Below are 22870 nucleotides of genomic sequence, written 5' to 3' on the forward strand. Positions count from 1 at the left end.
TGAGTGTCCGGCCCGGCCGCGGCCCCGCCCGGCCCGGCGCCCGGCTCCCCCCGCGGCCTGCAGCCGGGCCCGCGCCGAGGCCGGCCGGGCGGAGGGAGGGACCTGCCATTTTAGGAGGAGGCGCCGCGGCCCGGGGCCGGCCGCCGGGGGAGGGAGCCCGACAGGCCCGGTCCCGGAGGAGAGGCGGGTGCGAGCGGAGGGAAAGTTGCGGAGGGTGGGAGCTGGGGCCGCGGCCTCCCGGGAGCCGGGGGCATGGGGGCCGGAGAAAGCGCCAGACCTTCACTGGTCGCCCGAGCGGAGGGGAGGAGGTTGTCTTCCTCCTCCTCCTCCTCCTCCTCCTCTTCCTCCTCATCCTCTTCCCCCAGCTCCTCCCTCGTCCCTCCTCTCGGTCCCCACCAGTGTGGGAACCGCCGGGGTTCTCTGCAAGGACAATGCACGGGTTAAGAAAACGGGGCTGGCTGCTGGGCGAGGCGCCGGGGAAGGTCGGGAGCCGGGTCCCTCAGCGGCCCTCTGGGGTGTGTGCTGGAGCGAGGGCACTCGGCGTGCTCCGAAGTTGTGCAGTGAGTGCAAGTGATCCCGGCCACTGGAGGTGGAGTAATGACCTGTTTAGCAGCCGGAGGAGTTGGTGGTTGAGAATGCGTAAATTATAATTGATACCTGGCTACTGCAACAAAACTTCACAAGTCTATTTACAGGCGCAAACCCGCTCTCGCTTAGATCCACCAAAGCTGCTGAATATCTTAGCGCCTAGCGAAAGGCCCCTCCCTAGTCTGAAATAGTTAAAAATGGCAAAATCAGTGAGTGATTCCGACTACTGGTCTGTGCTTTTCGTCCAACCCTAGATTATACGAACCTTGTAATCTAGGTGCAGCCCTTGAATGCCAGCACCGTTTGGTTTTTGAATTCTGCCCAAGTTGTCAGGGTATACCCTCTATAGCATTTTTTCACTCGGATTTTTTAAACAGGAGGACAAAGAGTGCCAGGCAGTCTTCTCAGGGCTTCACACGTATGAACTCGCATTTCCTACGGGTAGGAACTGTTAACCCATTTCACAGATGAGGAAACTGAGCCGTGACTCATCCAAGGTCATACAGCTGGGACTCCAGGAGCCGGAGTCTGTAGCTAGCCTGGGCTCATAATCACTAGGTTATAACTGACTATTACAAACACTGGCAGATTTGGAGCGATCTGTGTGTAATGACTCAGGGTTCTAACCTAGAGACTTTGACCCTGACAGTGTTGAGCGTGGAATTAACTTTGTCATTTGTGGAAATGGAAAGATGGAAAAGAGGCCCTCTTAATGAAACTTGTCATTCCTCCCACCCCCCAAACTATGTGGACAGTTACTGAATAGAAGGAATTAAAAGATACTTCTTGGTGCGTTTTGTTCTTAACACTTAATTTTAATTGTAGGCACTGCTTAAGTATTGATGAGTCATAGCAAAGTTTTGTGTAAAAGTTATTTTTAGGCATCTAAAAATCTTTGAATACTTAGATTTCCTGTATGACCCCTTGTGCTTTACATATACAAAGTGTTTAAGAATGGATATATTTAATTCTTTGATTTTGGGGAGTTTTGTTAAAATTCTTAAATTCTCACATTTTGATTGTTTACCTTGAGAGCGAGTATTTTCAGATAGTCTATAAATGTGACACTAGAACTGAAATTTCTTGTACTGAAATTTTAAACTGAAGAAGATAGTTTCAAAGAAACACCAGTTAAGAAAAAGTTTACTTGGTTACAGTTAAAATTTTTAATATGCACATGACTTATACTTCAAGTACCCCAGTGCTTTTGGAGGATTGGTCTTGAAATAGCCCTGGTGCTTATGCTGGCTGCCCAAATTCATTTAGAGTTCAAACCTTATCAGAAAGTTAAGAACTCCTGTTAACATGTTTACCAAGTTCTAAAACAGTATAAAAAGTTGATAAGAGGCATAAGCTCAGAAATTAATTATTCTGGGGTCACCCGTATGTAAGGGGAAGGCACACTTTAAAATCTAAAAATGATTTTGATTCGAAGGAATAGACTTGAATGATCATTATTGGTAGGGTTGGGAAGTGGACTGAATGACCTAGTGAGATCTTTGTTATTGGAGTTTGTAAAATAGGTATAAGACAGCTTCTTAAACATATTCTAAAAACATTTTGGTGGAACCTGTTAGAAACTTAAGAGCTAGAATTACTGTGTGCTTGAATTAAAAATGTAACCAGTTAGTCCAGTCTTTAGGAGAACTAACATTCAAAATAAATGGAAATATTCCATTTTAATGCAGTGTCTTGTTTGGGATTGTATTTAGTGAAGAAGACCCTTGGTTAGAAATTTTTCCCCCCTCTAGAATGTTGTCAGATGTTTGTCCTGTTAGTTTTAGTTATGGAGAGTTACTGTGTTTATGATTTAAAGATGGGGGGGTAGGGAATGGTAAGTGCAGCAACTGTAGTTAAAGAATTTACGTACGTAGGTTTTTATAGTACCATGAATATTGCCCTGCAAACGCAAAATTCAGGATGACTTACAACACAAGGTATATACAGTATATTTTGTTTTGAAACTAAAAGAAAATGCTGATTTGTATCAAATCTTGGGTATTACTTGAAAACTTGTTTTTTTTTTAAAAATAAGAAGAATTAGCTTAGCTAGTTAGATTACTCTGGGGTATTTTCATGTGTGTTTATGGTTGGCAAATACCTAGTTTTGGGAAGAAAATTTGGAAAGAAGTAGCTTTATTATGAGTGAAGGGAATTGCCCTATATATATGAGACTAAGGTGCATAGAAGAGGGGGCGTCATTGGTGACTTTCTTGGCACATGTGGTAAAGGTGTCCTTGTTTCTGCTTTAGCGTTAGCTTCTCTCTTCCTCAAAGAACTTTCACATTTCCTACACCCACACCCCCAGCAATTTCTCTCATTCCTCCAAGAAAGAAATGAACCATCTGAACCCAGCACAACCCGAAAACTTCCAGGAAGAGTTCTTATAAAGAACTTAGTTCTTCCCTCATAAAATTTTATTACTCTCACCATTTTGTTGTATTCCTTGTAGTAGTTTCAACTGTGAGCCAAGAGCCTCTACTTTCTGTTGAGTGTTTTGATAGTTTTGCATGTTTTCTATTTAGAAGTAAAGCTACTACTTGAAGTCATCAAACATGGTCCCCTGAAACTTGGTATAAACACAGTTTGCCCTGTCAAGAGGTATTGTATGACTGACTTGTTTAAGAGCACCTTATGTATACATAGTGATTATGTTTTTAAGAAGGCTTCTTACCACATATTATTTTAACCATTGGGCAATGTTTCAATGGCTAGAGAAGTTATAATTCATAATCCGTGGCTTGCACAATTTTTGAGGATGTTACAAGTTTTTAATTACTTGGAAAACATCAAATTATTTTAAGTTACCTAAAACTTCTCCTCGGTTGGCCCTAAATGAAGAAATTTTTTGAAATCTTGCCTCCAATGTTAAGCTAGAGCCGTAAGGTTTATCGTTCGTTACATGAAAATGAGATTTTGGGTTCACGGGAAGAAAGTAATTAATCTAAGATTTATATTAAGTAATTAAAGGCAAGTCTTGTTTCCTCTTAGGGGCTACAGGCAGCTTAGTTTCTTTCTTTCTTTTTTTTTAATTATATGAAAAATGACATGATTTGGAAGTATTGCATTGTGTAGGCCAGCTAAATGTTTTTCAAAAGTTATGCTTTGGCTTTGAAATCCTACTTTCTGAACTGCATAACAAGGTAGAATTTTCTATTGGAGGTAATAACTTACAGTACATTGCATATCTAGAGTGTGATGTCGTTCCTTGTAGACATACTTTTTGCTAATGTGGAACCACTTGGTCTTTTTGACTACTTATTCTTATACCAGAGCTACATACCGTCTCCTCTAGAAGGGGATTTTTAAAGTTCATATAATACTATTAAAGTTTTGACAACACATTTATTTTTTGTTTGAGGGACATATGCATGTATCTAACATACATGATGCATGATAGCTTAAAATAGATTTTTATTCTTGATGAATTGTTGTGAATTTTTATGTTCCCATAGTTAAAATGGTTGTATAAATCAGTGGGGGAGGAGCTTAGGGAACTGGTTTAACATGGAATGAATCTGGTTTTCAACATCACCTCTATTTTACACAACATCCCTGTTCATTAAACAACCCTGTAATTTTTCTGAGTATATCAGATTTCCAATGACAAGAATTTAATCTTTTTCTTTTTAAGTTTTATGGATATTTGTGGTTAGAGTTGGCATCCTTGTATATGTGTTTTGGTAAGAAGATGCTGTGATACCCATCCAAAATCTGCATAATATCTAGTTGTAGATGGCAGTTAAGGCAGCATGATGCTTACAGGCCTGTGAGATGATGCTGGGCAGAGGCTCCAGGGTCAGGCAGATCTGGAATCTCAACAGGGCCTGACACTCGCTGGCAGTGTGATGTTGCCAAGCATTGCTTTCTTTATCTGTAACATGGGGTTGGTGGTGCTTACCATACGGCTCTTGTGAGGATTGAGGTAACATTATCATTTCTTATAGCCTCCTCCTCTCTGTTCTCCCTTTTTCTTCCTCTCCATTCATACTCATCCTTGTGGTCCCAGGATAAATGCTGCTTCTTGAGAGAGGCTTTCCCCAACCTCCAAAACCTCAATCTAGGTAAGGGTTCTTTAGCTATGGATTCTTATAGGACTCTGCCTTTTTTTTTTTTTTAAAATAACTCTTACTGCAAATAGCTGTGTATGTTAGTCATACATATTACCAGATAGACTTAATGTCTGTGTCTTCTCTCCTTTAGATTGTGAAGTCCATCTAGACAGGAATAATTCTTTTTTTGATCACGCTTCCAAGACAGCAGGGGTAGATAAGTGTGTATGTCCGCAGAGGGTGGAATGAAGAACCTATATGCCGAGTCCTGTGCTAGTACCACTCCATAATTGTGCAGTGTTGAGTAAAGTCACTTCTCTGAGCTTCAGTGTGTTATGTGCCAAATGTGCATAGCACTAGCTGCCCTGCCCAGGATTTTGAGAATGTGGAGTGAGATACTGGAATGAGGTGCTTTGCAACCTAAGTTGGTACAGTAGCAATAATTTTAGTAGTGGGGTTACCCAAGAATTTATAGAGTTTCAACTTTACTGAATTAGTAAGTAGCTATTACTTAATATTTGTTATAAATTTAGACTTTATGCATTAATTTGAACACAAGATTGGGTCTTTGTTCTGATTAAATACAGTAGGTTAAACAAGTTTATTTTTCTGTCATGTAAGTAATTTTAAAGCTGATGTAGTGGCTCTGTGCTGGAAGGGACCTTGGTTCCTTCTGTCTTGTTGCTTTCCTTTGCTTAGGAAACACCATTTTCTATTTGATTCCAGACTGTTTCCCACCACATCTATCATCTGGAAACAGTTGTAGGGAAAGCACATCCCCTCTTTTAAAAGACAAACCTGGAAGTTGCACACCTGACTTTGTTCACATATGTTGGTCAAAACTTGGTCAGGTGACCACATATAGCTGCAAAGGAGGCTGGGATATGTGGTCTCCGGTAGGTTGGCTATTGGTTGAAAATCTGTTTCTACGGAAGAAGAGGAGAATGGAGAATTATGAAACGTTTCCTGTCTCACTTTGAAATGTTTTGGAAGAAACGTACAGAAATAAATCTTGGAAAGACAGTTTACTGTGTTTCTTAATAAGACTTATTTTCCATATTTGGTCATTAGTCTTCTCAACTGTGGTGTGCAAATTTAAATAGATCACTATTCAGTATCTGTAATATATAGTTAGATTAGAAAAAATGTAGCTAAACTTTTAGTAGTGAATGAATTTTGGCTCCAATAGCACATTATTTTACTGACACTTTCTGATAGGTACATGGTTCTTGATTGCTATGACAGTACTGTATATAAACAGTATTTGGAGTCCAAGCTTTTGGATCTTGTTTTAATAGTTTCCTAGAATGTATTCGTAGTGTCTGTATTCATACTCATACCCTCAGCAAACTATTGGAACGACACTTGCATCTTGACAGGTTTTCAGTCCGTGTTTTGGAGTCACCGGCGTTGCAAGGAGGACGATAGCGGTGGCATTTAGAAGTACACTTACTGTCCCAGCGCGTCCCTCTTGGGGTTTTGTGGGTTTGAACAAAGAGGAAGATCTAGGCTTCTTTTGAACTAGAGTGTTATTGTTAGATCTAGTGGAGACCTGAGAAACTAAAGGACTAAACTAAAGGACTCCAGAGTGAGCGGCTGGAAGAGTAAGTAAGTAGTGCATGTTTTTCTGACTCCTGGTTCTTCGTTCTTTGTATGAACGCGAAAGAGGACCAAGTCCCGACTGTGTTGGGATTTTACAGGGATATTACTCATTCTCAAATAGCTGTTTTTTATGTGTGAGTTCATTGGTAGTGAATAGTTGGGTCACTTAATTGTCCTTTTAGCTAATAGTCAAATGAACATTTAAGGATGGGAAGTTGAGGTTTTAAAGGTATCGTTAGTGTCAGCGCTGTGGTAGATAGGGTAGTGTATCTCTAGCATGATGGTACATGGTAAGGTAGGTGCTAGTGTGGCATGATTAGAAGGAACCAAGGTAGGTCTTGTCCCCAAATTACTACTTTGTTTTTCATCTGCAGTTCTCACTGTTGAATTCATTCCTTTAGATGAAGCTAAGAGTTGGATTCCCTGATTAAAAACGGAAATATTCCCAGAGGAATGTACTTTATCTGTTATCAGGTTAACACTCTATTTTTATGAATTAGCTGGCTGTCATTTTAAGAATTGGAGATAGCACCTGCACTAGTAAGAGAACTTTGTCGGGGGGCTCAGTCGTTTAGCGTCCGTCTTCGGCTCTGGTCATGATTCCAGGGTCCTGGAATCGAGCCCCGCATCGGGCTCCCTGCTTGGCAGGAAGCCTGCTTCTCCCTCTCCTACTTCCCTTGCTTGTGTTCCCTCTCTCACTGTGTCTCTCTCTGTCAAATGAATAAATAAAATCTTTAAAAGAAAAAAAAAAGAAAAAGAACTTTGTGGGAAGGGGAGGGAAGAGTCGGATATGAGCGCTTGACAAAGGAAGATGAAGGGCATGTTTGAGAAATGTCAGCTTGTATTATAGTCCTGGAAAGTTCACGGGGGGCTTCTTTTGTGGCCAGAGGTTGGTAGTATTAGACTGGACTTCTGGCCTCCTGTCACTGAAAGTGTTGGTAATGGGACTGTGGATCTTTAAGCTGAAGACCCACTTGATTGAGTGAGTATTGGGAGTAGAAGGCTTTTTTTCTTAGTGGTTCTCATTCCTGTTTGAGCACTCGACACCATATCAAACATAATAAGGAATTTTCTGGTCGAGAATTTTAGTTTTGAAAATATCATCAAGTAATATGTGCTCATGGTTTAAAAAAAAAAAAAAAAAAAAGCTCAGGCCCTATGTATCAACCCCCTGCTCACGCTCCAAAGCTGATAGTTGTTCTTCCTACCAGAAATGCCCTGTGCATGTATGTGCAGGTTATCTATTTTAAACATTTATCATGTATATGTTAAAAAGCAATATTGTTCAGTATGAACTTATTTTTAAAAATTAATTACCGTTTCTCTCTCTCTTTCTTTCTTTTTTTTTTTTTTTTTTAAGTAAACTCTCCCCAGTGTGGCCCTGGAGCTCATGACTTCCAAGATCAAGAGTCATATACTCTATTGACTGAGCCAGCCAGGTGCCCCTGGTCCTAGACATTGTGACAGGTGTATGTACAGTGTCTGTGCACTTACAAGCAAACTGAATCATGCTAAACACACAGATTTGTATCTTAAGCATCTTGATCTATTTTTAGAAATATTCCCACATCAGCTCATAGTTTTCCCTGTTATTTTTAATGGCTAGGAAGTATTCCATGTTGTGGATGTACCACAATTCAGTCAGTCTCCATTAAAGAACATTTAAATGGCTCTTGTATTTCTGTTTTAAACAATGCTGCAGTGTGCATCCTTGTACATAGAACTGTGTTCTGTGAGCCGTAGCCACATGACATATACTTCTAAGGGAAACTGCTGGTTCACCAAGTATATGCATATTTGAATATGTTCAAAAGGAGAACCAGTTTATACTTCCTCAGCAGTGTCTGAGAGTTCGTAGTTTCCCAGATCTCACCAACATTGGGTCTTATCAGAATTCTAAATCTCTGTCAGTTTAATAGGTGAAAATGATGTCTAGTTGTCTGGATTTACATTTCTTTAATTAAGAGTGAGTTTGAACATCTCTGCCGAGCAGAGAGCCCATTGTGAGGCTCGATCCCAGGACCCTGGGATCATGACCTGAGCCGAAGGCAGAGGCTTTAACCCACTGAGCCACCCAGGCGCCCCGAGTTTGAACATCTTAAGTTGTGCTCTAAGTCTTACACTTTATTAAGGAAATACTCATTCTCTGTCAGATATATAATTAAAAATACTTTCTGATTTTCCTGTATTTCTTTGTTCTGTTGAATGAAAAACTGATGTTTTGGTAACTTGTAGATGCTTGGAATTGGAGATGCTTTCATAAATAGTAAAAGGGAATTCTTACTTCTCTTGGTTTGAGTAAACATTTTCCCTTTATATGAGGTATGTGCCTTGTGGTGGTAGAAGCTTTGACTCCAGAGGAAGATTCGGTTGCCGGTGCTGTTAGTGTTGAGATAGTTGTGTGTATATAGGCGCCATTAACATGGGTCAGATCCTGGCTGCTAACAGTGAGAGGTAGTGATTTATGAAGAACCAGAAGAAAGCAGGGAAGTAAGAATTCTGGGGATTTGAGTGTGCCTTGAGGAGGAGGGACGGAGTCTTGGTAGAAGCTGGGGATTTGATAGTCAGCTGTTGAGGGGGGTGTTCTGTGGTGGGAGGTGACGTGAGGGGTGCCTTAGGAGAGTGATAGATTCATGTATGTGGGGTTTCAGAGAGTGTGTGTGAGATGCTGGAGGAGGAATAGGGACAGTTACCTTGAGAAATGAGAATGAAGGTCTTCACTATTATGAGTATTTGATTGGGGCAGTTGACAGTGTTTCAGCAGGACTGTGATGACAAGTCTGGTTAGGGAGCGGAGACAGTAAGAAGGAGGGCCTAGAAGGCAGGCTCATTCTAGGTATATAGGCATGAAAGAATTAGAGGTTAAAAAGTAGGAAGTCATATGGGAGTGGCAAATTTGGAGAATCTTAAAAAATTCTCAGTGATTTAATTTTCAGCAGAACAAATGAATATTTCTGGGTTCAAACAGCAGTGTGGCCAAATTTTTGGATATAGAAAGGAGAGAATTGGAACACTGGTAGCAGTATAGTATGGGAATGATATGTTTAATGGGACAGTTGAGAGTTTTTCCTCCTGAGGGCCTGAAGGAACTGTTAAAGAACAGAAGGTAGAATTATTGTAGTTCAGACTTCCATTAGGGACAGGTGGATGTCATTTGTAGCCCCGTTAAAGATGAGCTTAAAAATGCGGTGGTGGGAGACGGCAGTGCTAGAAGGTATGAATCTGGGAAAAAAAGGATGTATACATGGTTTGAAAAAGAGTGACTGAACATGGGAGAGAGTTTATTCTGAGTCTCTGTATTTGTCCCGAAAAATACCATATTCTCTTTATTTTCACATGTTTCCTTATTGTAGGACCAGGAATCTGAAAAACATTTATCTCATGAGGTGTTTAGAATTATTTATTGAGTACTTACCAGTGTCAAACATGGAGCCAGGGCCTGGGAATCGTGCTTCAGCAAAGCCTGCACGATCTGTGCCATCATGGAATGGAAGTTACGATCTGGTGGGGGAGTCTTCAGTAGTCCGCAGAGTAGGTTTATGGACTTCTTCTAGAGTGGACACACATTTTTACTGAAGGAAACTCAGAGCCCATGAATTGAGTAAATTTTGATGTTGCTTTTTGAAGGTCAAATTTTTGTCTGAGTCCTTGTGACAGTTAATTTTGAGTTAACGTTTATTTGGGTATAAATAGGACTCCAGTCTTTAAGACAAATACTCTGTGCTGAAAAATGGGTTCTGATTTGATCATTTCCCCTTGAAAAGAACAATTGTCATCTCAGTAGTTTTTTTTTTTTTTTAACTTCATTTTTATATCAAACATGTTCAGTACAGAATGACATTACTTCCGTGGTACTAAAGAGTTTGTAAGAGTTTTTTCAAAATAGCAATGGTAGGGAAATTATTAAGGTCTCATTTGGGTATATTATAATTTAATTTTACTTTTTGAATTTCCCTGTAATCGTCCTGTGGTTCAGTTCAAAACATCAGTGAAGCTAGGTGAGTTTACCTAAGAATTGGCCTGAAGACTCACGGTTACTCAGCAGTATTAGACTCAGCTATGCAGAGGGAAGAAATTGAAGACAGGATTCATGAGAGATGGCTTGGAGGAAGGCTTCTTGCTGAGTCAGACAAAGATCCAGACATTGAAAATAAAGGATGTGGGCATGTAAGGAAAGTTAAGGAATAAGGACAGTTCAGTGGAATGGACAGAAATGGAAGAGTGATGTGAGCAAATGATGAATGAGAATTCTTTGTCTTAAAAACAAAATCAAAAACAAAAACACCCTCTTTAATGATACTTTGTGATTTCTAGAGTAAAGACCAAACAGGTCACAGGACCCTCTGCCTGAATGATGTGGCCCCACCTCACTTACACAGTCTGACTTTGCTTGTTTTCACACGTGCTGCCTCTTCAGCCGGAGTCATCCGCTTTCTTGTGGCGAACTTCTTTCCTCCGGCACTTTTAGCCCGGATGGCAGCTTATCAGGGAAAGTACCCTTTGCCAAGTCACCTCTTCTTTTTTAGTGTCTAGTGTCTGGTTGCACTTTTCCTCCATAGTGCTTATTACAGCTGATAATTTCGTAAAAATTTTATTTATTTATTTATTTTTAAAGATTTTATTTATTTGACAGAGATCACAAGTAGGCAGAGAGGCAGGCAGAGAGAGAGGCAGAAGCAGGCTCCCTGCTGAGCAGAAAGCCCAACTCAGGACTCGATCCCAGGACCCTGAGACCATGACCAGAGCTGAAGGCAGAGGCTTTAACCCACTGAGCCCCCGAAATTTATTTATTGAGAGGAAGAGAGAGCATGTGTGAGGAGAGGAGTGGCAGAGGGAGAGGGAGTCTCCAGCAGACTCCATGCTTAACACGGAGCCCAGTGTGGAGCTCCATTTCACAACCCTGAGATGACCACCTGAGTTGAAATCAAGAGTCTAACTCTTTTTTTTTAAATAATTAAAAAAAATTTTAAATTAACATATAATGTATTTTTAGCCTCAGGGGTACAGGTCTGTGAATCGCCAGGTTTATACACTTCACAGCAAGAGTCTAACTCTTAACCGACTGAGCCACCCATGCCCCTTGTAGTTGGTAATTTTTTTAATGCTTATTTGATTAATGCTTTTCAGAGAGTAGGGGCAGTGGTTTGCTCCCCCAGTCACAGTGTTCAGCAAAGTCTTGGCACATAATAAGCTCTAAGTAAACATTTGTTGAATGAATTAATTTGATCTTGACTAGTTGGTCTCAAGGAACAAAGGACTATATTTTTAAATTTTATTTATTTATTTAAAAAGATTTTATTTATTTATTAGACAGATCACAAGTAGGCAGAGAGGCAGGCAGAGAGAGAGGAGAAAGCAGGCTCCCTGCTGAGCAGAGAGCCGGATGTGGGGCTCCATCCTAGGACCCTGAGATCATGACCTGAGTGAAAGGCAGAGGTTTTAACCCACTGAGCCACCCAGGTGCCCCAGTTTATTTATTATTTGAGAGAGAGAAAGAGTATCAAGGCTCCATGCTAATTGTGGAGGCTGATGTGGGGCTCCATCTCAGAACCCTGAAATCATGACCTGAGCCAAAATAAAAAGTCAGATCAGCTGAACCACCCAGGCGCCCCAGAGGACCATCTTTTTAAAGATAGAACTGGAAGACTGTATAACCAGGAAAAAATTATCTCCTGGATTAGTTTCACAAATGCAGTGAAATACCTACTGTGTGGAAGAAGCCAGGTGTTAGGAATATGGAGTAGAAACAGTGTGCCTTTTTAAACTTTATTTTTTTTTTAATGAAAGTATGGTTGACAGTGTTATATTAGTTAGATTGTGCCTTCTTTATTAAAAGAACACATCATTTTAGTAGTTTTTGGAAATAGACACATTGCTCAGTGTTCATTTGGAAAGGTTTTAAATTGTGGAGGGAATTAGACTGGATATTCTTCATGATTCTTAGCCAGTAAAATGAGGTGCATTCACCAGTGACCTCTGGAATGTCAGTCGAGCATTTTGCAGTGGCTGTCAGGTTCACATTTAAAATAGGCTCTAGCTTTGACTTCATCTAAAAAGTGACAGAAAAGGGGAGAAGGTGGTTTGTTTTTATGCGTTTTGCTTTAACTACTTTTTTTCCCCAGTAATTTCTTAAAATAATTTAATTTATTTATTTGAGAGAGAGAGAGGGGGAGAGAGAGAAAGCACAAGTAGGGGGAGCAGCAGGCAGAGGGAGAAGCAAGCTCCCTGCTGAGTAGAGAGCCCAATTTGGGGCTCCATCGCAGGACCCTGGCCGAAGCTTAAGGGGCTGAGCCACCCAGGTGCGGCTGGGTTTAACTTTTCTGGGTTTGGACAACAGAATGAGAACGATTGAGGATGGATTTTTCAAAAGAATGAGTCTTGTAGTTAGAAAATTATTGAAGCTGTTGATGTTGTCAGGTGAATGAGCTTTTAAAAGCTTATGAGGGATTTGTTTAACATAGTTCTGAAACTTTCTCAGTGACTAATTTCTACAGTAAATCTTTAGAAAAGCAAATATTCAGTAGGTATTGAAGCTCTTCTCTCTGCCTGGCCCCATGCTAGGCCCTTGGGACATAGTCGTGAGTCACCTGGGCATGCATGGTCCTTGCCATCATGAAGCTTTTCAGTATAGTCAGGAGCTCGCTGGGGAGAAACTTAAAGGAAACAGGCTTGTGTTCAAGGTGAGCATTTCTTGGTTCCTTCCATTTGGTTGTTTATGTTTTGACCTTAGTTTTGGTGGCAACATGTTAGACTACTTTAAGCTACTTGTTACTTTATTTTTGGTAACACAGGAGCTAAAGGGGAGAATATCTTTAATACCATGTAAAATGGAAACTTTGGATCTTCAACTTGTTGGCAAATTTTAAAAAAAGTTTATGTAGATCAGTGAGTTTATCCTCTTAAAAGATAAGCTTGTATTTAATAATAATAGTAACAATAGCTATTATTAATTGCTTGCCTGCTATGAACTAGACACTATACATAATTCATTATTTTAATATTCCCAGCAACTCTGTTAGGTGGTCAGAGGTATTTCTGTTTTATCAGCTAAATAGCTGAGATGCAGGGAAGTAAATTTGCTTAAGGATAATCATAGATTGCGTCTGCTGTCTCCAGATACTTAAAAAAAAAAAAATCCAGTGAAGAGTTAAGTGCCCTAAAGTTAAACATTGAGAGAGAAAAGAAAGAGAAAACTAGAGCTTCTATAATCCATTAATTGAAGAAACAGAAGAGTTCTGGTATACTGGGATTGATACCTTGTGCTGCTGGTTCATTAATTTTTCAGATAATAAACGAAAATGTCCAAAAGCTGCCTGTGTTTGGGGAATTCTTTACCTTAAGGATCTTGATGGGAAGTAGAAATCTTCAGTTTTGAGAGACGGTTGCTTACTTTCTCTGCATCTTTTGGAATTGGAATGCAATTATGTGACCTGGAGCCTCTACTCCACTGTTTCAGAAGCTGGTAATTTGCAGAAGTAGGCACTTTGTAGAATCTGTGTTCTGCAGTGCAGGGGGGATAGCCGCTACATGTGTTTTCCAGAGGTGGGCAGTGACAAAGATTCAGCTGTGACATTTAGTTCCTGGTGTCACTGGTGTCTGTCCAGACTACAGTGACTGAATCCTCCACTGCCTCCACCAGACCAGATCGGTGGTTTGAATTTTGGGTGTTCTTGATTATGTAGCCTTCCAGCTTGACCCACTTGGGGTTTTCTGTGAGTTGCCTAATATGCTTTAATAACTTCCCTTTTCAGTTCAGCAAAGCCAGAGTTAGTTTTTTGTTCGTAACTAAGAACCTTTACTTAGATGGTGCTAATTAAGTTAATTGACAATTCTAAGGAACTCTGCAGGGTCAAGGTTACCTGCATCTACATTAAAATTTCTTAATAGGAAGCGTTTACAGTATATATGTTAAGTAAAATAGTTATATGCAGTTTACTTATTGGTATAATGAATTTGCTGATCTGACTGCCTTTTCTAGGCCAGGGTATGTTCTAGTGTTGGAGATATAGGAGTGTCAAGATAGACAGGATCCCTGCACTCACAGAGCTTATATTCTGTTTTAAATGTGGAATAAGCAAGAAAGCAAGTAGCAGTGACAGAGAGTGATAAATGCCATGATAAAAATAAAGATGGGATAATGTAATAGATAATGTTATATTTGTGTGTGTGTCTGTCTGTATGTTTAGGAGTTGTAGCTTATAAAACATTTACTTTAATTATCAGGAATCATGACTTAGGTTTTTGACTATAAGGCAGTAACATTCTGAATTTACCCACCAACCATAAACATCTAGGAGACTGGACAAAGTACATGAAACAGGTATTTTCAGCTTTTGAACAACAGGCAGTGCAGAACTGTGATCCCTGATGAGGGAGCAATTGAGGTGAGCTCAGCTTTCTTCCTGAGGCAATTTTCAGATCTCAGTGCAGGGAGTGGGATCCCAAATACAGCCATTTGGCCTCACTGGGTTGAGGAAGCAAAGATTGGATTTGGGGGAGGCCAAGATGGTTCTGTTTTGAGGAGCAGGCTTCTGGAGAGAAGGGAGCTATGCAGAGAAAGAGCTTCATAAGTCTTCTTAGTGGTCCTCTTAAATGTTTGAGTGAATATTAATCTGCTGTGTGTATGTAGGATATAATTTCATAAAGGAGCAGTTCTTGAAGGAATCCAGTGGGAAACTGTAAGCAGAACAATTCTCAGAGCTCACATAAGGCTGGGAAATATTTGAGTACGTTATAGCCAAAGTAGAACTCATTAAATGCTGTGTTCATTGAGACTCCAGAAGGGTCATGTCTTGTAGTGGGGCTAAGTTCTATAATAAAAGCTTCTCCAGATACAGCTGGAAAATGCTTGAAAACAAGCCTTGAAAGGAGCAAACTAATTGGTAAGTAATGTAATTGCCTGCAAAGTCCAACACTCTTTAAAGAAATACAACAAAACCCAACACTTAACAGTTTAAAATGTCTGGCATTCCATCAAAAATTACTAAGTATGTGTAAAAGCAGGTTAACATAATTTATAATTTGGATGTCAGTTGAAACCAACCCAGAACTGACAGGTGTTAGAATGGACAGGCAAAGACATTAAAGCAGTTATTTAACTGTATTCAGAGTGTTCAAAAACGTAGAGACAGGGAAGGTTAAAAAGAGACCCAAATAAAACTTCTAGAGATGAAAACTAATATGTGAGATGAAAAATACCCTGGATGGATAATGGCAGGTTGGATATTACAGAAGAAAAGATCAGTGAATTTGAAGACACAGAAGAGAAAACAAACAGGCAGAATTGACAGAGGTAATGGAATTAGTGGACAGGTTGTTCAAGTGGCTGCTGTAAAACATGGGATCAGATTGTGGTTAACGTTGACATCTTTGTACAAAATGTGACTGCTACCTGAATTTGTCTTGATGTGTAGTTAAGAATAGTTGAAAATCAGTATTTCAGTAAAGCGCTGGGATATGATGGAAGAACTTTATTATGCAACAGTGTGTTATTTTTGATACGTAACAAAAAAATAAAGACACTTAAAACATATGTTTATGATCTCACAGTTTTGGGGGTCAGATGCCTGGGTACAACTTAGCTGGGTTCTGTGTTTTAGGGTCTCAGGGCTATTGTCAAGGCTATTGTTGGCTGTGGCTGTGGTGTCATGTGAGGTATGACTGGGGAAAGATCTCTTCTTAGCTCTATCAAGCTGGTAGAATTTGGTTTCTTGTGCACTGTTGGACTGAGGACCTCAGTTTGTTACTGCCTGTTAGCCCTTAGTTCCTTGCTGTGTGTTCCTTTCTAACGCCACTTACCAAAGACTGTGAAGTGTCTTCTCCCAGGACAGATGGGGCTACCTGCAGAAGTGACATCCTGTCTCCTTTCCTATATACTCTTGGTTAAAAGCAAGTCAGGTATCCTGGGTCAAGAGAAAGGGTCTACACAGGGATACAAACAGCAGGAGTCGTGTCCTAGGACCCAGCTTAGAATTGGTCTGTATGTAGCGGTGCATAGTGCGTTCGGTGGAGCCTGATAGAGATACCAGGCTTTGAATTTAGCCCTCTCTTTTCCCAGCTCAGTAAACTTCTGAGTCTCAGTTTTCCCATTTATGTAATAAGGTACCTTCTATTTATAGTATTGTGAAGAGGAATTGAATGCATGTAACATGCTTAAGACTTTGTCCTACTAACTCCTGCTCGTTTTTTCAGTCTCAGTTAAGATGTCCTATATCTGGGGAGGCCTTCCCTGCTTCCTTTGACTCCTCCTCCCATCCTGTCTAGGTTAGGTTTAAAACACCCTGAACTTTCCCTTCTCATCACTTCACACATGTCCCACCTGAATTTTATAGCTGTGGGGTTATTTATTTATTTGGTATCTGCCTCCTTTAGACTAAGCTGCTTGAGAGCAAGGGTTGTATCTGTTTTGTTCACGGCTGTGTCTTCAGGGCTCAGCACAAAGAATACTCTGTCAGTGTTTGCTGAGTGACAAAGAATGTGGTTGAGATGCATGTGTTGTTTCTTTCAGGGGGCATTTTCCGTGTCACTGAACCATCTGTGTTCTCCCAGATTCTGGAGCAGTCAGTCCAAAAACTGTGCCCTCTTGTTTCTAAGACTGTCAGGGTCTAGCAGGGGAAACTGAGGCATAATAGTCTTTAAACTGATTGTAAGGATTTGCAGAATGGACACTAAATAGTAGTTAAAACACACACCCAAACTTAGAGGCTGGAGGGCTGAGGCCATTAATAAAAATGAATCCTTGTGGGTCAGAAGCAGAAAACATGGTAGGGAGCGCCTCTTCTCTGTAAATGTGCTCTGCCGGCCGCTGCATGAGATGGTGTGGCGTGCAGGAAGTAGATTTGGAGAAACTACCTTCTGAAGCTTCACTGTGCACATTAGCATGTCATGGTGAACCCCCTTCTTCCCTGTTCCCTTAGGAAGGGCAGTCTTTATTAAGCTTACTACTCTGTACACGGTAAATGTACACATACCACGACCTAGTAAGGTGCCGGGATGGAGACCGATAATGGATGATAACATTTAGGCTTAGAGATGAAGTAATTTCTCCTAGTGGTTGATGAGGTAGGATCCAGAACAGGCTCAGCCCTCACTTTGAACTATTACTCTGTATTGCTTCTGTGGCTATGTTTTAGCATATACTAGATTAGTTTCCTGAGAGCAGGAACCATGTATCTTTTGTGCATTTTGTGACTAGTACTAGAATCTTGCATAGCCCTTGATACATGGCTGGCTGTTGGGTTTCTGGTATGACTTCTACTGTGTCTCAGCTTCCCAGGTTGAATTACAGTAGACCCTTGAGCAGTGTAGGAATTAGGGGTGCTGACCACCATGCAGTTGAAAATCCGCATGAGCCTTTTGACCCCCCTGAAACGTAACTGCTAACAGCCTACTGTTGATCAGAAACCTTACACAAAACATGAGTAGTTGATGACAGGTGTTTTGAATGTTATATATTATATACTGTGTTCTTATACCTATTTCTTAATTGTTTTGGTATCTCTAGGCTATGCAGTTCATCTGAGTTTTTTCAGGTTGTTGCATATCTCCAAAGACTTTTTCCAATATATTTATCGGAAAAAAAATCCTCAGATAGGCGAACCCATGCAGCTCAAACCTGTGTTGTTCAAGGTTCAGCCGTACGTGTAAAACTTGAGCAGAGTTTGGTAGATAGCAGCTAGTGTAATCCGACCAGTGACACGCACAATGGAAGGTAATCTTGTTTTTACTCTGTTTGATTTAATGGAGTTCTTTTTCCCCAGAAGAAACATCCCTATAGTCTCTCTGCCTCTCCTTTGTGTCACTTTTATTTTATTTATTTATTTTTAGATTTTTATTTATTTGTCCAGGGAGAGAGAGCATGCATGCACACAGGCAGGAGGAGTGGCAGGTCAAGGGCGAGGGAGAAACGGACTCCCTGCCGAGCAAGGAACCCAAGAGGACACTCTGTCCCTGGACCCTGGGATCGTGACCTGAGCCGAAGGCAGCTGCTTAACTGACTGAGCCACCCAGGCAGCCTGGTCTCCTGTCACTTTTAAGTTTACTCTATTACCCGTCTTGAGTTTTGTTTCTGAAATAGTCTTCAATTAAGTTCTTTCTTCATGTTATTGTTAATGGCCTCTCTGCCGATCAGATCTCTTGTCTCTTTTTTGCTTACTGCATTAGTGTTTGTTAAGAGTTTTCAGTTTAACATGCACTGAATACTGCTGAAAGGTTTCTAATGAAAAAATGCTGTCCCCAGGCATACCCCTCAGGAGTTCTCTCCGTTTCCCCAGAGCAGGGCTTCCCACACTTTGTCACCGCAGGGTCTGCACGGACATGGTAGAATAGAGAAGGCCGTCTGTGGGCCGGAGGTCTTTAGAGGATCGCGGCACGTCAGAAACATTCATGGCATGGTGTGCTCTGCCCACTAGTTGGTAAGCTCTTTTACCTCAACTCTGAGCTGTTTCTTGTACCTCTCTGATACACTTACTGTACCAGACTGGGATGCTTTTGGATGCAGGTGTGGAGGCCCTGACCCAAACTGGCTTTAAATAAGAGAATTTAGCTCAAAGGTGGAAGTCTAGAGGTAGGATGCTCTAGGGCTAATCGATTTGATGGCGCAATGATGTCTTCAGGTAGCCAGTTTTTCCTTCTCCCCTCGAGTCTCTGGCTGGCTACACGCACAGAGGGATAAGGTCGCAGGAGTTTGAGGAATTGTATCCAGACTCAGCAGTGTCCAGAGAAAGAAGAGAGAACTTCTTGTAGCTCTATGAGAACGTAGAAATTCTGCCTCAAAACACTTTGGCAGACTTGTCTCCTGGGGTGGGGTGGGGGTGGTGGTGGTGGTATATGACTGTTTCTGAAACACTCACTAGAAAGGAAGTGGGATTGTGTTTAGAACAGTCGGGCATCATCTTGGAGCCGGCCGCACTTTCCCTGAGCACATGCCCGGTTGAGGTGGTGTGCGAATGGGTCCTGAACGATACCGTCTTTTGTTACAAAGAAAGGGGGAGGTTGGAGGCTGAGTAGGCAACCCTGACCCTGTTTTTGTATTTAACTTAAAATTTGGATATTATTTATTGACTTTCTGTTAAGGTAGGTAAATATTTAATTTTAAATTTTACCTGCCTTATACACTTTCCTTCGTCCATCTACCCATTATCATTAAAGTTTTTTCATTAAGCGTATTCAGTGTTTAATTATGATTATGTACGTTCACCATGGAGCTGCATTGTATACTATGATTACAGTTTCCTCCTTGTATAATTTTGTTTTTCCTTGAATTAACAATTGTCTAGTATTTCCGTTTGCTTTGTTTTCTAGGTCCTTGTGACTAAGTTTTCCCATACATTACAGTAACCTCTCAATATAGTTTTCTACACAGACATACCAGGTAACTAGTTGTCTTATCCCCTACTCATACCCTCTCCCTCTAGGAATCTTCTAGAGGACCCGTCATTAAGCCTCACTTGTATGAAATTCTTGCTCTCTGGGCTTAGTGGTGTTTTTGCAAATCTCCCAGCAGGTTCAGGTCTCCTGTTTCCTGGTTCTCTGACCCTTATCTTTCCTGTTTTTATCTTTCATTTTGCTGGAGTACAACTTTCAATACTTCCTTTGAAAAAGGGTACACGAGAGGTTAATTTTTGAGACATTTTCTGAAAGTATCTTTCTTCTGCTTTCCCTGGTGATTAAAAGTTTTGGTTGGGTACAGAATTGCAGTTTGAATATAGTTTCTACTCAGAACTCTGAATTGTATTACTTCCATGGCCTTCTAGTTTCATATAGCAGATAGAATTTGTATTCTGGGGTGCCTGGGTGGTTCGGTTGGTTGAGCAACTGCCTTCAGCTCAGGTCACGGTCCTGGAGTCCCGGGATCGAGTCCCGCATCTGGCTCCCAGCTCCATGGGGAGTCTGCTTCTCCCTCTGACCTTCTCGCCTCTCATGTTCTCTCTCACTGTCTCTCTCTCAAATAAATAAATAAAATCTTTAAAAAAAAAAAAAAGAATTTGTATTCTGGATTCTATTAAAACCCGAAGTGTGGACAAGTTGGAGAACATAATGCGCTTCCATGTACCCATCACTTAGCATCAACGTTTATCAACTCATGGCCACTTTGAGAAAAAACCGTGTATTCTTGTCTCCCCCTCGTCTGAGTTTTTAGGAAAACCCAGATACATAATTTTACTTGTGAATATTTCAGTAAGTATCTCTGAAGAATGATTTCTAAACCATAATCTCAGTACCATTGTCATATCTTAAAAAGATTAACAACAATTCTTCACATATCTAGTAAGAGTTCAAATGGCCTTGACTGCCTCATAATAATATGTTTTTTAAACATTTTGTTCAAATCAGGATCTAAGTAAGGTCCATAACTTGTCATTGATTGACAGATCTCTTAAGTCCCTTTTAGTGTGTTGGCTGCCCCTCTGCATCTTTTTTTCCTCCTTTATTTGTTGAAGAAACTGATCATCCGTCTTGTCTTTCCTATAGTCTGGATGTTGTTGAGTGAATCCCTGTGGTTTCACTGATAGGCTCCTCTGTCCCTTGGATTTTCTGGTACTTTGTAGTAAGATGTAGAGGCTTGACAAAATTCCATTTGTAAGTCTTTCTGTTTTTTCTTGGTCTGGGGAGTGGTAGGTGGGGGAGAATACTCCGTGGGTCACAGATCGGACTCACTGTTAGCAGCCATTAAGTACTGCATGCATCCATTAATTTATTAGTAAACTTTTTTTTTTTTTTTAAATGTGACACCTCCCCCACCTTTTTTGTTCTTGTTCTCTATCTGGAAGTTTGAAGAATCCGTTCTTTATCTCTGGTGTTCTGAAGTTTTGCAGTGATGTGCTTTGGCATGGGTAGTTTCGTTGTGTAGGACACAACCTTTTACTTTGGAGATAACATACTCTTTAGATCTGGCAGACTTTAGATCTTGTGTACTTTCCTTGGTAACTTCTTAGGTCTTCTCAAGTGACAATCACTTTTGTTATCTTGTCTGTTTTCTGGTAGTTTCTTTTTTTTGTTGTTGTTGTTTGTTTGTTTTGTCTTTTTCTAGTTCTAATTCTTCACCCTTCTTGGGAGATGTTTTTGAACTTTTATCTTCCATCAGGGTTGTCTTTTGTTCCTTGCTTTTTTTTCTTTTATTAGCATTTTGTTTTTACTTCATGGATATATGTATTCTTTCACCTCTTCAAGCACATTGATAATATAGTTTAATACCTCCCCCTCCCCCTTTGTGGCTTTGTCTCCATTTACTCTGGATTCTGGTTTTTCTGCTTGTTTTGATTTCTGTCTTTAATGTTGGCACTTTTCCTCACATATTTGGCCACTTTTGGGATGGTGGCTTTTACTTAAGAGTAGGGTGTGATAAAGCTGATGGGAGCTCTTTGTGAGGGTGAGGCTTGGTGGTTCACAGAAAGCTTAGTATGGAGGTTGGGGAACTGTGAATGTGAGTATCCCCAGTGCTTTCATTCCAGGGTTCCAACATTCTGGATGTTGATAGACTGAAAATAAATCCCACGCCTGGGGGAGAAGGAACGGATATATTCCTGTTGCTGGTGTTCTGCGGGCAGAACTGGGGAAGGGAACTGGCGTCCACATTCTGTGTGAAGTCTCTTAATGGATTCTCTTTTTAGTCTTGTGCTTCAAAACTGTTCTTTGTTGTGCTTGGTATCTCCAGGTAGAGAGGCTCTCTTCATTTTCCCCCAGAGAGTATGGCCCTGGTCTCTTTGGAGACATGGTAGCTGCCAGCCTGCATGGAGTTTGGGCTGCAATTTGAGATGTTCCTACCTTTATTTACTTTTTTACTGAAGCAAACTCAGAAATGTTGCAGGTATAATACAAATAACTTCTGTTTCCTGATGCACTGAGAAAAAGTTGTTGACGTGATGTCTCTTTTTTGCATATTGTAATGCATAATTCCTATAAGCGGATATTTTCTTGCACAACAGCCATACGGTCACCAAAGACAGGAAGTGAACATTGATACATTACAGCTCTCTGATCCCTAAGACTCCATTCATGTTGTGGCAGTTGTCCCAGGAGTGTTCTTTATGGGAAGAAGATACAGTTTAGGATTACTTAAACGTTTTATTGTCATGTGTTTTCAACTGCTTTGATCTAGAACAGTTCCTCAGTTGTTCTTTCTTTTAGGACCATGATATTTTTGAAGAATACAGGCCAGTTATTTTATAGTCACCCACTTTGTGAGTTTGTTTGATGTTTGTTTGTTTCTTTTTCTTTTTTTAAAGATTTTTAAGATTTTTATTTATTTGAGAGAGAGCATGAGTGGCAGGGTGGAGGGAGAAACAGACTCCCCACTGAGAAGGGATCCTAATATGGGACTTGATCCCAGGACCTGGAGATTGTGACCTCTCAGCCAAAGCCAGAGGCTTAACCATCTCAGCCACTCAGGTGCCCCTGATGGGTCTTGATATTAGATGGTATGTTAGGCATCTTTGCAGGAATATCATACAAGTGATGCTATACTTTTCTCATTGCATTGTTATGTCGTGTGTTACAGGCTTTCTGTTTTTCCTATAACAAGTTACTACAGATTTAGTGGCTTAAAAACCGCAGATTTATTATAGTACAGTTCTGGCATTCAGAAATCCAAAATGGATCTCAACTGGGCTCAAATCAAGGTATGGACC

At 40.6% G+C, this 22870-nt stretch overlaps 1 protein-coding gene across 7 annotated transcripts in view; it reads left to right on the forward strand.

Moving 5' to 3' along the window:
• Positions 1–22870, forward strand: part of DYRK1A (dual specificity tyrosine phosphorylation regulated kinase 1A) — a 144271-nt gene that overhangs the window by 1571 nt on the left and 119830 nt on the right. The window lies entirely within an intron of this gene.

This window comes from Mustela erminea, chromosome 1 (genome assembly GCF_009829155.1).
Source record: "Mustela erminea isolate mMusErm1 chromosome 1, mMusErm1.Pri, whole genome shotgun sequence".
Taxonomy (NCBI): domain Eukaryota; kingdom Metazoa; phylum Chordata; class Mammalia; order Carnivora; family Mustelidae; genus Mustela; species Mustela erminea.